Here is a 15,875-nt window from a genome sequence, read left to right on the forward strand (position 1 = left end):
GTTGACGGCGCCTTTTTGCAGGGGGTGCACTGCCACACTCAGGGGGTGCATGTGCACCCATGTACACCCCCTACACATTGCCAATACTCTCAAGCATGCTAGAAACAGAGATCTTGAGAATGGTAGCAGGGGCTGCTGCAGAGTATCCTCAGTTCTGAGTCTGGGACAGGTCAGCGGGACTTACTACTTGGCAACAGGTTTGAGAGAGGCACAGCACTACCATAAACATATCCTACAACCCCTGCCAGATGTTCAGGTAAAGGCATGATGGGATCTGATGCACAATCCATGCAATTGTGCTTTCTGCGATGCCACATGTGCGTGGCAGGTGGCATGATTGTGGGACTGAACATCAGATCCCATTGTGCCTTATTGCCCGTGCAGGGGGCATCTGGGATCACAATCCCAGGCTCCCCCTGCACCTGCATATAGCAGTCTCCTGTGGCAGGGAGCCCTGTCAGCTGATCTGATCTCCTAGCCACAGGGGCATGTCAGCTGTGGCTGGGAACCCCATCAGCTGATTTGGGCTCCCAACCATGGGGGTGCACCATGAGTCCCTGCAGCTGGAAGCTCCCAGCCTCGGGGGCACATGGTGCACCCCCATGAATGGGAGTGCCATCAGATGAGTGGGCTCTCAGTCGTGGGAAATTGCTACTTGCTGGTGCAGAGGGAGCCTGGGATTATGATCTTGGGCTCCCTCTACAATGGCAATAAGGGGCCAATGGGGCTCCCAGCCCTGGGGGAGTGGGAGTGCACCTGGCCAGATGTACAAGCCACAAAGTTATTACAGATTTTTTGTATAGTAACTTTGTGGCTTGTTTCTTGTTTTATGATGTCATTTACTGCTTTAACTTGTGGCTGGGTTACAATTTAAGACATGAGTAAGTGGTTAAATACATCTTAAGTGTAATATGTGGCAGAGGCCTCAGTCTCTCAATCCAATGTCCTGTTCATTACTCACTCTGTTTGCATACGAAGAGTTAGTACCTGTGGCCCAGATCCTAACTGACCTCTAAGATGCTGTAGCTGGATTTAGGCATTAGCTAAGTGGAAATTAGGCATCAAAGCAATCAAGAGGAATTCAAATCAACCCTGCCCAGCGGCTGCAGAATTGTTTAGGTGCTAGAATTCATTGAAAAAGCCCGAGATAGAAGCTGTTTGAGTTACATGGTTTTCTGTAAGCAGCATGGTTTAGATCAGTAGTGAAAAGAATACATATTCACCCTTTGGTGAGGGTGCAACTCTTAGACCAGGTTCTGCAATTTTTAAACCAGTTTATGTATGCCAAACTTCTGTTTTGGGTATAGAACAGTCTCTGATCACTAATACCTGTAAAAGTATAAAGCCTATACCTGGCTTAGGTGCCTCCATTTTGGCCTGCAAGTCTGCTTAGGCACTTTTAGACTTTGCTATTGTATATGTTAAGAAGCAATTCAGATTGGCCACTTGGAACATAACTCCTTCCTCAACTCTGTTGTGAGGCACTTCAATTCCTACTCCCTGCTTGGCCAAACTCCGAGTGTGTCCACATTCAGAAAAGCTTGATGGCAGCAGAATCCTTTCTGTTCTGATGGCACAGCAACACCACCCCTCTATCTAAAGGCTTCTGCTGCTATCCATTAGGTATATCCAGGCTCCTTTCAGAAACAGATGCCATCCTGGGTCCACTTGGCACTCAGCTGAGGAAGTAGAATTGTGCAGATCTAGTTCTGTGAACCTCACATCTTGGCTGCCTACTGGGCCAGCGTCAACAGGGGGTAGTGAGGGCCTGTCCAGCCCAGCTGGAAGCCTAGTGTGTTCTTTTGGGAAGTGGGAGTTGTGGATCAGAAACCAGTCAGGATGAGACAGGAGTAGAACTCGGGTCTTACACTTTCTGGGAAAGTGCTCCTTCCATTGGGCTGTTTGACAAAATCCGCTGTTTCTGGTTAGCCTGTGCTTTATGCAGAATTCTCTGCTGCTACAGGTAAAGGGGTTCTGATTCAGCTAGACACCCTCTGCCTGAGTAATCTGGATCCCAGCATGGCAGAAGTCCATCCCTTGGAGCCTTAAACCCAATGTCTAATCTCAGAGCAGGATCAGGAATCCAGACAAACCCTGGACCTAGCATTTCTTATTGGCTAAGTGTAGATGCCTGCCTGCTGAGTGACTGAGCTCAACGGGAAGCAGCTTTGGGAAGCACCACGGTATCTTCATTCACTGTGCAGGAAGTGTATCAATTTAGGTCATGCCCCTGGAACAAAGCACCTACGTTTTAAGTGTCATAAGGCCTAAAATGAGACACTTCAGATGTCTAATATTTCAGTTATGGACTGCTAGAAATATATTATTAATTCCCTAATATTTAAATAACGTTTTACTGTGCATAGCCTTCAGTATGCTTAGCAATTTGCAGCTGAGTCTTTATAAAATAGATGACTACACAATTAGATTAAAATCTTATTAGTTTTGCCTCCAAAAGTATAGCTTTTCTAAGTCTCCAGGGGTGTTCATTGATCTAGGCTTATAAGTAAATGCTTGAGGCCCTCTGTAGGCTGATGAAACACATTGTTTTACTGAGAGGATTTCAGATTCAGTTGCCAACTTCCCCTCTACATCATTCACATGCACTTACTGACTACCACATCCATTCTTTTTGCATGGCCAGGATACCTTCCACCAAAGGAGCAAATCATTACTTGGTAATTTATTTCTTATGAAATGACATGTCAGGGTATTTTTTTAGTTTAACCACAGAGAAATACTCAATATTTGTACTCAAATGCAAGCTAGTCTTGGAAAAATATAGATATATGAAATGATTGAGTTTGTCTCCTTTTTTGTTCACTTGTATTCTGTGGAAAAATATGAAGTGTTGTAATGGTGGGTATAAACTCTCTTCTCTCAAATCTGACTTTGAAATTTGGTTTATTCAGAACGTAGGGATACATATGAAATTTAATCAGTATCTCAAGTCACATTATGTACTCTCTGTTCTACAGGAACTGAGCACATAAATTAGCTGAACTGGGAGCTAGTCCCAAATCTGTCCTTACTTGGCTAAGTACCTTTTCCAAGGAACTTCCAGCAGGGGAAGCTCTTAGCACATCAGTCTCTCCACAGTTCTTTAACAGACAGCAAAGTTTAGTCAAGACTGAGCAGAGGGGGAAACCATAAATGAAAAACTCAAGAAAATGTAATAAGTCGTTGTATTAGCACTTAATGAGAACATAGTCCAATTAATGCCTGTGTTATATTTTACCAATTACAGGTATAAAAGTTTGTGTTTATGTGTGTAAATGCAGCTTTTAAAGTGCTCTTAATAAAAGTTTGGAATTCATAATACTCCATCGACAGGAGAACAGTGAGTGTGAGACTGATAGCCAGCCTACAAGCTTTGTATTTTGTACGTTAATCCCTCATCTGTGGGTTACTGAAAACTACTTGCATTTTTGTTCCCGATTCACCTTGGTGAAAAACCCAATTCCGTATATGATAAATCCAGTGTCTGCATAAAGGCAGTCACCTAATTGCACAGTGAAGCAGAAGAAAGCCTTGCAAATGGTATACAATTTTCAAAGTGTTCCAAGCCTTAGGCAAAAGCCTTTCAACTGTGTCTAAAACTGAATGATAAAATATGTTGTACAAATTATCTGTGAACAGGAAACATGTGGTAGTGGCAGGGGACTGAAATGTAACACTTGTAAAGAAATGGGAACTGCCAGTCATTTATACCCTTTTACTTTTTCTTTCACTTGCAAGTTCCATCATATTTTTTTCACTATCAGTTGATGTTCAAGTTTATAATAAGACGTTTATCAGATCTCACGAGGCCAATTACAGCTTTGCATCAAAAACAACCAACAAATAAACTCCTGCATGAGGTTAAAGGTTTAGTTTTGTCTTTCTTCATATTCTTAAAATGTTTCTGTTTTATCGTTTTGAGGATGCATGTAGGTGGAATTCTGAAAAAAGCCTGAAATGATTCCAAGCCACAATATTTTAGATCCAGGTAATAATAAATGGAGAAAACTTTCTCAACTCATTTCTACAAAGGAAGAAGAGAAACTAGGAAAGAAAGAAAGAAAGAAAGAAAGAAAAAAAACAATTACTGTACAACATGAACCAAAAAAGCTTCTATTCTGAAAGCTCATTTCTGTTTTCCCACTTTTAAGTTGCTAGAGTAATGGGGTATCTTGTATCTCCTGATTTTTAAAGATGTAATCTTCATCACCAATACCAACCACTGTGCACTGTGGTCCTCATTGATGGGATTTTTTATAGTCTCCCTGCAAAAAAAATACTTATGGGGGAAAAAAAAACTATTTATATTTTTGCTTCACCTTGCAGAAACAAAGTAAACTCTTTTCCCAGGTGTCAGGATATTTTTAAAGAACCACAAACTTTTGTCTTAAATCTAGCACTTAAAAAAAGAAAGGAACTCAACCTCTAGACAAGTCCTTTATGACTTGTATTTTGCAAATTATGTAGCTATTTGAGCTGTAATCTATCAAAGCACTTAAGTGCATGTTAAACTTTAATCATGTCTGTAAATCCATTGTTGCTTGGCAAATTATTGAAGTACTTTGCTGAATGACAGCTTTAACTTTTATTAAAAAGGCATGTTCTGGGTTTTGATACTCTTGTTATCTATTACTTTTCTAATTAGAATACATAAGGTATCCTCAGTATATCTGAGGCAGATATTCTGAGGACATTCACATCATCATGCTAGCTTTGCTAGTGGTAGCCTAGTGAACTGGTCAAAATGTGGCATTGCTCTCTCAAGTTATTTGTCAGTTCTTCCACTGACCTTATTATTAAAGCTGGGCTAAGGAGGAAATCAAAGGTTTCTTCCTTTTTTTCTCATTCTGTAGACTTCTACATAGTGTCTTCAACTGTTCTTACAGGAATTCAAAAAGATTTAAAAAGAAAAAAAGGGAACAGGGTTCTGCTTATATCAGAAATAAAAAAACCCTTTTTTTTAGTGGGTGGAAGGTCTTTAAGAGATTAAATTACTAAAAGGCATTAATCGTCATCAGGAATTAACTGGGAGGTAATGTGGGTACTGACTAGCTCACTGGACTGGGACTCAGGAGTAGAGAGCTGGGCAAATAAAGACATTTTTAGTTCAGTGGACAAGTAAAAAAACAATTGGTACAGGCCTAAGCAAAGCACTTTGTTATTTTTTTAATTTTTCAGTTACATGAATAAATGTTCAAAGCATTTCATTTTCTTGTTTATCCCTCCCTATACCCTCCTCACCCAAGTATCCCATAGGGAATGCTACCAAACTTCATTTAGCTTTTGGATTATTTAATCCTTCCTGAAATGTTTCCATTTTTTCCTCTCTATTTTTACATGTAGGTCAATTCATGCATATATTTATTAAGAGAAAAGTTGGAAAGTAATAGTTAAAAAATATGGAAGTAAAATGTATTTCAGCATTTCTGAAGTGCAAAATGCAATATTTTGAAATTTTCAAGATTTCCCTCCTTCCATCCACACCTTTTGTGAGCAAAACCATTTGCCCAGATTGGCAAATAGTTTAGATAACTCCAAAACCACTATGGATGGACTTATTATTTAAAAGAAAAAAGAAAAAAATGCAGCTCTACCTATGATTTCTAGGTCATATGTTCATAGCTGCTGCTTGCTAGGAGACCTCAGCAAAGTCAAGTCTTGTTTTTGTGTGGTATTTCTGCCATCTGTTCACTGGGGATAGTAATACTTCTCTCCTTTGTCAAGTGCTTTGAAATCTCCTGATAAAAAGTACCATATAAGAGCTGGATAGTAATATTATTAAAGCCTGAGCACCTGGAAGGTATTTTTAGTCAGACTGTTTTAAATTCTTTGCTTCCTTTGCTTCGTTTGTTTCTGTGAAGTCCTGTTTAAATCAGCTCCTGATTAAGAGTCTGAAGAAAAGCGGTTTTTGAAAGCTTTCAACACCAGTTTCTATTCCAGTTCTCTTGTCATCCTGAGGGCCTTTGGAGGAAAAAAAAAGAGTAAAGACAAAACATGATATACCTGATATTTCTCTAGCTGGGCATCCTCTCCTGAACATTATGGAGCCCTCACCCATGAGGAAATATCATGATCAATTTTACTCTTTTCCTTCCCATTCCTTCCTTTTCCATTGAATAAAATAGTAAAATGCCCATTGACTGTTTTGGGACTAGAGGTCAACCAACTGCTGAGTGCCACTGAAAACTCCCAACAATAAGTAGAATAGGGAAATTTCCATGGCTACTCCCCGAGCTTCTGCTTTGGAAGGTGCCAAACGGGAGCCTTTCACCAGCGCTAAATTTAACTGAAATGTTGTGAAAAAGTCAAACATCATTGGCTACCTGGCCCCTCAAGTAGTAAGAATATACTTTCACAGAGTAGAGTAAAGCAATGCTAATATGCCCCCATAGAGTGGAGCCAGAGTCGGATTGAATGTGGTCTAAGACTCCTCTGACTTTGAAAGCTACTTCTTTCTTCTGGGTGGTCAATCACTAGGGGAGGAATATCCTGGTTTAATGTGAAGCAATCTCTTCAGGTTGGGTCATGGAATGTATCTAAATTGTAAAGAAGGTGGTTATAACCTAGGCTGTATGGCAAAACTGGTATCCAGAAGCTGTAATCACAGGCACGCTTTGTAACTTCACAATATATCCACTAGCACCAGATAACAAGACAGAAGGAGACTGAAACTGCATGACCATCTACAACAAGCATAGCCCAGTTTTTGACACCCAGGACACAAATATTAACACCAATGAAGTGATCTGAACCTGGAAGAACAATGATACAGATGCTGAAAATTACACCTTAAGAGGAAAGGGAATATAAAGGGTAGGAAAAAAAGAAAATCCCTGCTTGAACAAATTAATACCTTTAACTAAAGAATACCCCAAATGAGTACCTTTAACACATGTGTTTCCTGAAACTGTCTCTGACTTGCCTTGATGATTTTTTTAAAAACATAATGTAGTTGAATACAACTTCTCAGAATAATTTCTCTTTTATATTAAAAACCCCAGTTTGAAAGAATGCTGCTCCTGAGAAAGTGCTGCACGGCACAGTGGGTTTTGCATGTTTTTATAATAATAATAATTTACATTTTTATTGAGCCTTTCATGTTAAAGTATCCCAAAGTGCTTCATAAACCCTATACATACAATGCTACAGATATGCAGCCACCTGGAGCACAGCAGTGTATGGAGGAAAATGTTGTGAAAAAGAGGCGGCCAACCCCTTCTTTTATGAGAAGGACTGTGAGATCTTTCACAGTTATGCAGAGCAGATGGGACTTCATTTCTGTAAGATCTCATCCAAAAGAGTCCCAGGTAGGAAAGTGTATTGAACCAAATGTATCTCTTCGGGAAGGTAAAGACTAAAATTGATTCAATAAGATTAGGAGCTGGTGATATAAAATGGGTCCATCCTAAGAACTGACATTTAGGATTCTGAGTTAACTCCTTTCAAAATTTCCCTCATATGAACACAGGCAAAAATTTTAGGTCTTAATTATTTAGGCCGATTTCTAAGCAGCTGGGGGGCAGCATGCCCCCAAAAGCAGAGGGCAGGGGATCCCAGAGACCTTGCCTATAGCTGCAGCTGAAATGATGCAGAAGCAGCAGCTAGGTGGAAGCTGGGGGTGGGGAGAGGGTGGGGGGAGAAGGCTGAAAATTAACCCCCTAATAACCCCATAGATTGCCAGTTGGACAGCCCTGATTTAGCCAAAATCCTGCTGAAGATAAAGGGAGTGAGGACTGAAGAGCAGGTAATATACTCCTAGGGACAACTTCACTGAAAGGGCCTTATAGGGAAGAAAGGTCTATGCGAGTGCAAACAGACATCATCCTTGTGTCACCATAACACATTATATGGTGGCACAAGTTGTCTTAGCCCCTTGTTGTACTCCAGGTGGCCAAAAATTTTGCCATGACCAAAGGTAGTCACAGTTTTGATGCCTTAAATGGGAGTGTTTGTTTGCTTATTATGTGCCATGGGAATTCCCCTGTGCATATCAAGCTGCTGTGTTCCAACTCAGACTGTGTGTCTACAAGCAGAAAAAGCTGCACAGGGGTTCCTCTGGTTGTAGACATATGTTGTGGAAATCTCCCTGCAAGCCAATGCAGTGATCCTGCTGTAGCCCTGTGAGCGGCAGACCCCGCCTTCTTGGAGTCACTAGGCTGCGCTGTACCCCTTCCCTAGCCCCAGCCTCACTCCCTCCCTCCCCGCCATGGGAATGCATCCCTATCTGTTTCATTGTAACCTGGGTCTGCTTTATGCACCGTTCCCTGGGAACACATCTACTGCATAAATTACTGGGAAACCTGTACCTACAACACCACCCAATTTTGGTACTGTCTGGACATTTGCTGAGCATGCAATTGATTCCATCACATCTTTAATAACAGTATTAAACAATGCCAGACCCAGGGCAGACCACTGGGGAATGCCACTTCATGCCTCCTCCCAACTAGAAATTGAACTATTGAAGGCTACTCATTGAGCATGATGATAGAAGCAGCTACATATCCACTTTACATTAATTTCATCTTGTCTGTATTTCCTTAATTTGTTAATAAGAATGTTGTAGGAAGCTACCAAAAGCCTTGCTAAAGTCAAGGTTCACCATGTTCATTGCTCTCCCCTCATTGTTATCATAGAAGGAAATCAGATTGGGCAGGCATGACTTGCTCCTGGTGAATCCATCTTGGCTGCTACTGATCACCTTTTTCTCCTCTAGGTGCTATCCGGTGGATTCCTCGAGGGCCTGCTGCATGGTTTTTCCAGGTATCTCAGTCAGGCTGATTGGTCTGTAGTTCCCCAGATAATCCTTCCCTTTCTTAAAGATGGGTACTATATTTGACCTTTTGCATTCATCTGGGACCTCACACAAACTTTCTCAAAGAGGAGAAACCATGACTCCAAAATTACCTTAGCCAATTCCTTAGTGCCATGGGATGTATCCGATCTGACCGTACCAACTGCAAAGCATCTAGCTTCCCTAAGTAACTCCTAAACTGTTCTGCCATTACTCTAGGCTGTCTCCTTCCCTATTTTTCTTGGCAATTGCACTTGCTATTTGGTAGCTGCCTCTATTTGTGAAAACTGAAGTAAAGGAATGAAATGCTCCAACCTTCTCTGCATCATCTTTAACTAGTTTGTCTTCTGCATTCTGTAAGGGACATATGGTTTCTCTGGCCTTTCTTTTACTTTTGATATACTTGTAGAACCCCTTTTATGTCCCTTGCTCGCTGCATCTCAAATTCTGCCTTGGCTTTCCTAATTTTTCCCTTCATTCCTGTGTAATACTCTTGTACACTTCCCTAGTACAACGAACACATTTCCACTTTTTTGTAGGATTCCTTTTTGAGTTTCATCTCATTGAAGAGATTGTTGTCTAGCCAGGCTGGGGAAGATTACAAACTTCCCTAGTGCAGTTGTGTTGCCAGTGTTTTCCACAGAATGGAGACATTAAAAGACTTTAGCCTTGACCTCATGATACTGATATGTTTGCTGTAATTCATGCTGAATAATTACATTCCATCTACCCACTGCATAATTCTCACTCTATTTACAATTGCAAATATTACTTCTTAAGTCTTTACTGTTGTGCAGCCTTGCTGGTGGAGAATACCTGCTGTGTTCTAACCTAGCAGTGGCTGCGTGCCAGTGCTTAGCAAGTGAACCTTTTCTTTGCAAAGCAGTTATTTCCATTATGGTCTTTTCCAGTCACCTCTATTGGGAGGGCTTATCTGAGTGCATTTCACAGTAAGTCATTCTTTCTGTAAGTTTGCTTTTTTTCAATATAATTTAAAGTTTAAGCTCGGACTCACTTTGAGGTATACGGCTTATATGCAAAGACATTGTCAATTAATGACACTATGCAGAAGTGGAAATCAGTCATTCTAAAGACAAATTGGTCTGTAGATTTTTCTTCCTACTCAAGACAAGGAGAGCTTATTTACTTTTCCTTGCTTGGTACAATTCTCTTACAAAAAGGACAGTTCATTACCCCATATATAATACTTAAGAACTCATGCTAAAATGGAATATAATGCCATCATACAGAGCTACGTTAGAAATTTGGAAATTGTCATTTTTATGGAATTAGGTATTTTCATTTAATAGCTAGGACTCTGATCAAGTGATCTCTGGCCCGATGATCTCTGGTTCTGATCCCAGATTTCATGTGACTTACTCTGTAACGATACAAAGTTAATCTAACTTCCTGTTTTCCCCCACAAACAGGGAAGAATTAGTGGAAAATGTAGAAGTAGATGGCAACTCGGGCACCATGAGATGATTGAGTTCAGGATCCTGAGGAAAGGAAGGAAGAAGAGCAGCAGAGTAAGGACCCTAGACTTCAGAACAGCAGACTGATTCACTCAGGAAACTGATGGGCTGGATCCTCTGGGAGATCAGTTTGAGGGGGAAAGTTGTCCAGGAGAGCTGATTGTGTTTTAAAGAAACTTACTGAGGATGTAGGAAAAAATTGTCCTTATGCACAAGAAGAAGAGCAAGTATGGCAGAAGACCATCTTGGCTTAGCAGGGAGCTCTTTAGTGAGCTAAAACAAAAAGGAAGTTTGTAAAAAGTTGAAACTTGGACAAACAACTAGGGAGGAGTATAAGAGTGTTGCTCAGGCATGCAAGGGTCAAGTCAGTAAGGCCAAAGTGCAGTTGGTGTTGCAGCTAGCAAGGAATGTGAAAGGTAACAGGAAGGGTTTCTAGTAGAAGGATGTCAGTAACAAGAGGAGGATCAAGGAAAGTATGGGCCCTTTACTGAATGGGGGAGGCAACCTTGTGACAGAGAATGCAGAAGAATGAAGTGCTCAATGCCTTTTCCAATTCAGTCTTCACAGGGCATGTCAGCTCCCAGACTACTGAACTTGTCAGCATAGTTTGAGGAGCAAGTGAGCAGCCAAATGTGGCAAAATAACAGGTTAGGGACTAGTCAGAAAAGCTGGACTTGTATGAGTCCATGGTACCAGATGTGACAAACCCTCAGTTGGCACAGAGTACATCCTCAGTAAGTTTGTAAAGTACACCAAGCTGGGGGGAGTAGTAAATACATTGGAGGGCAGGGCTAGGATTCTGAGTGACCTAGACAAATTGGAGGATTGGGCCAAAAGAAATCTCCTGAGGTTCAATAATGACAAGTGCCAAGTCCTGCATTTAGGATGGAACAATCCCATAGGACTGGCTAAGCAGTAGCCTACAGAAAAGGACCTGGGGCGTTACAGTGGACAAAAAAACAAATACGAGTCAACAGGGTGCACCCTTGTTGTGAAGAAGGCTAACAGTGTGCTGGGCTACATTATTTGAAGCGTTACCAGCAGACTGAAGGAAGTGATTATTCCTCTCTATTAGGCATCAGTGAGACCACATCTGGAGTACTGTGTCCAGCTTTGGACCCCCCACTACAGAAAGGTTGTGAACAAAGTGGAGAGTCTAGTGGGGGGGCAATGAAAATGGTTTGGGGGCTGGGGCACATGACTTCTGAGGAGAGGCTAAGGGAACTGGGCTTACTTAATCTAGAGAAGAGAAGGCTGAGAGGGTATTTAATAATAGCCTTCAACTACCTGAAGGGGGGTTACAAAGAGGATGGAGCTAGACTTCTCAGTGATGGTAGATGACACAAGAAGGAGCAATGGTCTTATTTTGTAGCAAGGTAAATTTAGGTTAGATATGAGGAAAAACTTTCTCATAATGAGGATAGTAAAGCATTGGAACAGGCTGCCCAGAGAGGTTGTGGAATCTCCATCCTTTTTAATACCTGCGCAGAGAAAGCTTTGGATGGGATGATTTAGTTGGGGGTGGTCCTATTTTGAGCAGGGGGTTGACTAGATGAACTCCTGAAGTCCTTTCCAGCCCTACTTTTCTATGATCCAATATCTAGACAATTTACACTGCTAGCTCTTTCAGGCTCTTTTTGGGGTCTGCTGGCTCTTGGCCTGGCAGGGACCACATAGGGGCCAGTTCCAGACCACAACAGGGACCCAGGCCCAGCCAGCCAGAGCTGCTTGGCATGGGGTTTAATGTTTCTGGAAGGAGAAGACAAAGGCTCCCCCACGCCAAAAATTTCTGCTTCCCCATGACAGGCAGCTCAGCCAGAGCTGCCCACTGTGGGGTTTAAAGTCCTCAGTGGGAGGAAGCCCCTTCTCTCTCCATTGGGACCTTCTGTTCCCCCATGCTGGGATGCCTGGCAGTGTTTAAAGCCCCACTGCTGGGACCCTCTGCTTCCCAGTGCAGGGTTTAAATTCCCCTTTGGTCAAAGGTGGAGCTGCCAAGCAGCTGATTGAGAGCGACTGGCAACAAATTAAATTTAAAGTACCATACAAATAAGCCACCATTCTGAAGCACAGAACACTGAATACATGAGACTATGTGGCTGTTTTAATTAGAGCAGCTCCTGAGAACCACTCTAATTAAAGTACACCCATCCCCATGCTGGAGCACATGTAAGGATAGCATATATGTTGAACATTTGATGTCTCATTCCCCATTTAATGGTGCTTTATTCATTGGCACATGTAGGACCCATCCTATTCATGCTCTGATTAACACATTAGTCACAGTATAAAGTTTAAAGTGTAGAGTAGGACGGATCCAGAAAACATGTCTACATATCTACAAGGACAATACTAGGGAGTGCTACAGTGAAGCAAGCTGTGTCTGCTCCGTATGCACGTTACCTCTAAGTAGATATAATGTAGTCATCTTAGTACAGTATGTGGTGCACAACTATCAATAAGCTCACTCTCTTGGAAACATGAGCATTGTTATAACATAACACCGGCCTTTTAGGCATGGAGTACATAGAGTGGGTGCGCTATGCTTCACTTCAGCCATCTCTGCTGCAGCTCTTTGATGATGTAGACATATCCAAAATGTGCTTATGCCAAGTTCTGGGTAAATAGCTGAGAAACCAAAGTGCACATCTGCAACAAATTCAGTTTTAGCACCTCAGTTTTAGGGGGAAGACAAGTTACATGGAAATTCAGACCCCAAAATAATGTAAGTTACAAAAACAAGTAATAAACACTCACTATTAATGTGTGTACAGCGCTTTGAAGATATAAAGAGCAGGATCCATGCTAAGTATCATTAGGTGCATCTACACAAGATGCTTTACTCGAGATTAGAGCTAATTACTGCATAGTGTCACTGTCTATACATGCAGGTACTTATTGCACAGTAATTTGCTCTAATTGTGAGCAAATTTCCTACCTGTGAATACAAGTAGCAATTTTACTCTTGATTACTTACTGTGCAGTTGCACATGTGTAGAAACCTGACCGGGAGCAAATGTGTCCCTGGTCAACCAGACAGCAGGGCGTGGGAGATTGTTCCCTGCCCCAAGGGGACACCTGCTGCCAGGGTGGGCTCTTCCACTGAACCCTGGGAGGGGACAATGTCCTCCTGCCTTGTCATCAGGAAGCTTCCAGCCCCCACTTTGCGATCACAGAGCCAGGGCTGGGAGACCCTGCTCTTCCAGTCTGAGCCCTGTGGTCACAAGGCTGGCACTGGGAGAGAAGCATTTCCCAGCTTGGGCCCTGCAACTGTGGAGCAATTTTACCTAGCTACATCCTAAATCGTAGCTAGGTAAAAACGCATCACTAGTGGAAGGAGGAGGGTCAGGTAATATCTAACCGGGGCTCAGGCAGTGGGCTAGGAAGTCAGTGCAATATAGATTCAAATCCCACCTGTATCTCCTGCTTCTTGGCTGAGTGCCCTGCTGGTAGGGTAGTAGGCTAAAATATGCAGATAGACCATCCATAAATTATTACCGGAGACTCCACACCTCCCTGCTGAATTATTATAAATTGTAAACATTCATTCTAAAATTAAAAAATGTTCTGGGGCTTGATCTATCTACTCTTTCCCCTGCTTCAATATTATGGGAAACTACTAAAGTCTTCTGATTAGGGTGTAGAATATATGTTTCAGAAAAAAGAAAAATTGGGATACAGAAACAGATACTTAAAAGTAAGTTTTTAAATGAGGATTATGTCACAAATCCTTTTCCTGATAAACTATTCATTTTTACTGTTATGAGCTCAGTTAATTCTAGTCCAATTTGTACACAGAGACTCTCAATGTTACTAGTGAGGAAATAAATATGTTCCTGGACTTTATATCCATACAACAAATGTAAGAGATGGAGAAGGACATTTTAGAGGGTCTTTTATCATTAGATGAAATAACTTTGGCCTCAGAGGTCATGAACAATAATAAAACTCTGGGCAGTAATGGATTTGCTGTGGAGTTTTGTAAAAAACTTAAAGATATATTTTTACTTTAATTATTGAAGGTATATAAGGATAGTAAAAACCAAGGCATACTACCAACCACTTTGTGTGAAACTATTATTTTTTAAATTCCTAAATCAGGCAAGTATTCTATGAATAGTTCTAACTATAGACTAATTTTTAGATAAATGTAGACACCAAAATTCTAGCCAAAACTTTATCACACAGATTGGAGCAGGTCCTCCCAAAGTTAATTTGCAAAAGTCAAACAGGATTTATCAAATAAGGCACAGTTCAGGTAATATGTGTTAGGTTATTGATATATTAGCAGTGGCACAAAATTACAAAGTCTTATGGCTCTTTTAACACTTGATGCAGATAAGGCCTTTGATTCTGTTTCTTGGAGGTACCTTTGTTATGCATTACAAAAGATGGGTTTTGGTAAAGAATTCATGAGGTGGATATAGTTGCTATATACAAACGCCACTTCAAGACTAATATATCTCTCTATTTAGATTTTTCCAACTTGCCAGGAATGCAAGTGAGATGCACTGGACTATAGTTCCAGGATAACTTCTGCAGTCCTTTCTGAAGATGGGTGTTATGTTAGCAACCCTCTGGTCCACTGGCACAGAGGTCATTTGTAATGGTAGGTTACATACTATTACTAACAGTTCTGCAATAGTTCCTTCAGAACTCACAGGCAAATGCTATCTGGTCCTGGAAACTTACTACTATTTAATTTATCATTTTGTTCTAAAACTTCTATTGTTATTTCAATGTAATCCAACTCTTCAGCTTCATCCACTAGGAAAGATCGATCTGGTGTGGGAATTTTCAGAATATTTGCTGCAGTAAAAACTGATGCAAATAATTTATTCAGCTTTGTTGCTATGGTTCTATCATCCCTGAGTGCACTATTACACCTTGGCCATCTGATGGTCCCATCGATTCTCTTGTTGGCTTCCTGGTTCTGAAGTATTTTTAAAAACTTTTATTAACTCTAGCAACATTTGCTAGGCACTCTTTAAATTATTTTTTGCCTTGCCTTAATTCACTTTTACATTTGACTTGCCAGAGCTATGAGATTTCCTGTTTGCCTCATTTGGGCATGCTTTCAATTTTCTGAAGGAGGCCTTTTTGCTTTGGATGGCCTTCTTAACGCTGCTATTAAATCATACACAAATTTTACTGGACCATTTGATACCCCTTTTTATTTGCGGTATACACTTTTCCTGAACCTCTATTATGGTATTTTAAACAGCTTCCAGACTGCCAGCAGGCCTTTTACATTTTTGACTGCTCCTTTTAACTTCTTTCTATCTGCACACTGACTCTGCATGAGTATCAAAAGCAGCAGTTAAGCAGCTGCATGAGAGCCATTTGGGTGTGCCACATGGAACAGAGTTCTACCTTAACACTGAACATCCTAGTAGCTGTCTTTCCAGTACTGTGCACCGAGGCAAGATGGCTTCTCCCTCTTCTCTTTGATGCTCATACTTAATAATTCCCTATTTATGTAATTTGTATATCATATTAGCACTTTATGCTGCAACATTACGTTGAGAGTTTCTATTTCACGTTCAGGATCAGGGCCATAATATCTGCTTATATTTCCAAATTAGGACATTTATTAAGTTTATCTGAAC

The sequence above is a fragment of the Crocodylus porosus genome, unplaced genomic scaffold (genome assembly GCF_001723895.1).
Source record: "Crocodylus porosus isolate Cpor-Errol unplaced genomic scaffold, CroPor_comp1, whole genome shotgun sequence".
In the NCBI taxonomy this organism is placed as follows: Eukaryota; Metazoa; Chordata; order Crocodylia; family Crocodylidae; genus Crocodylus; species Crocodylus porosus.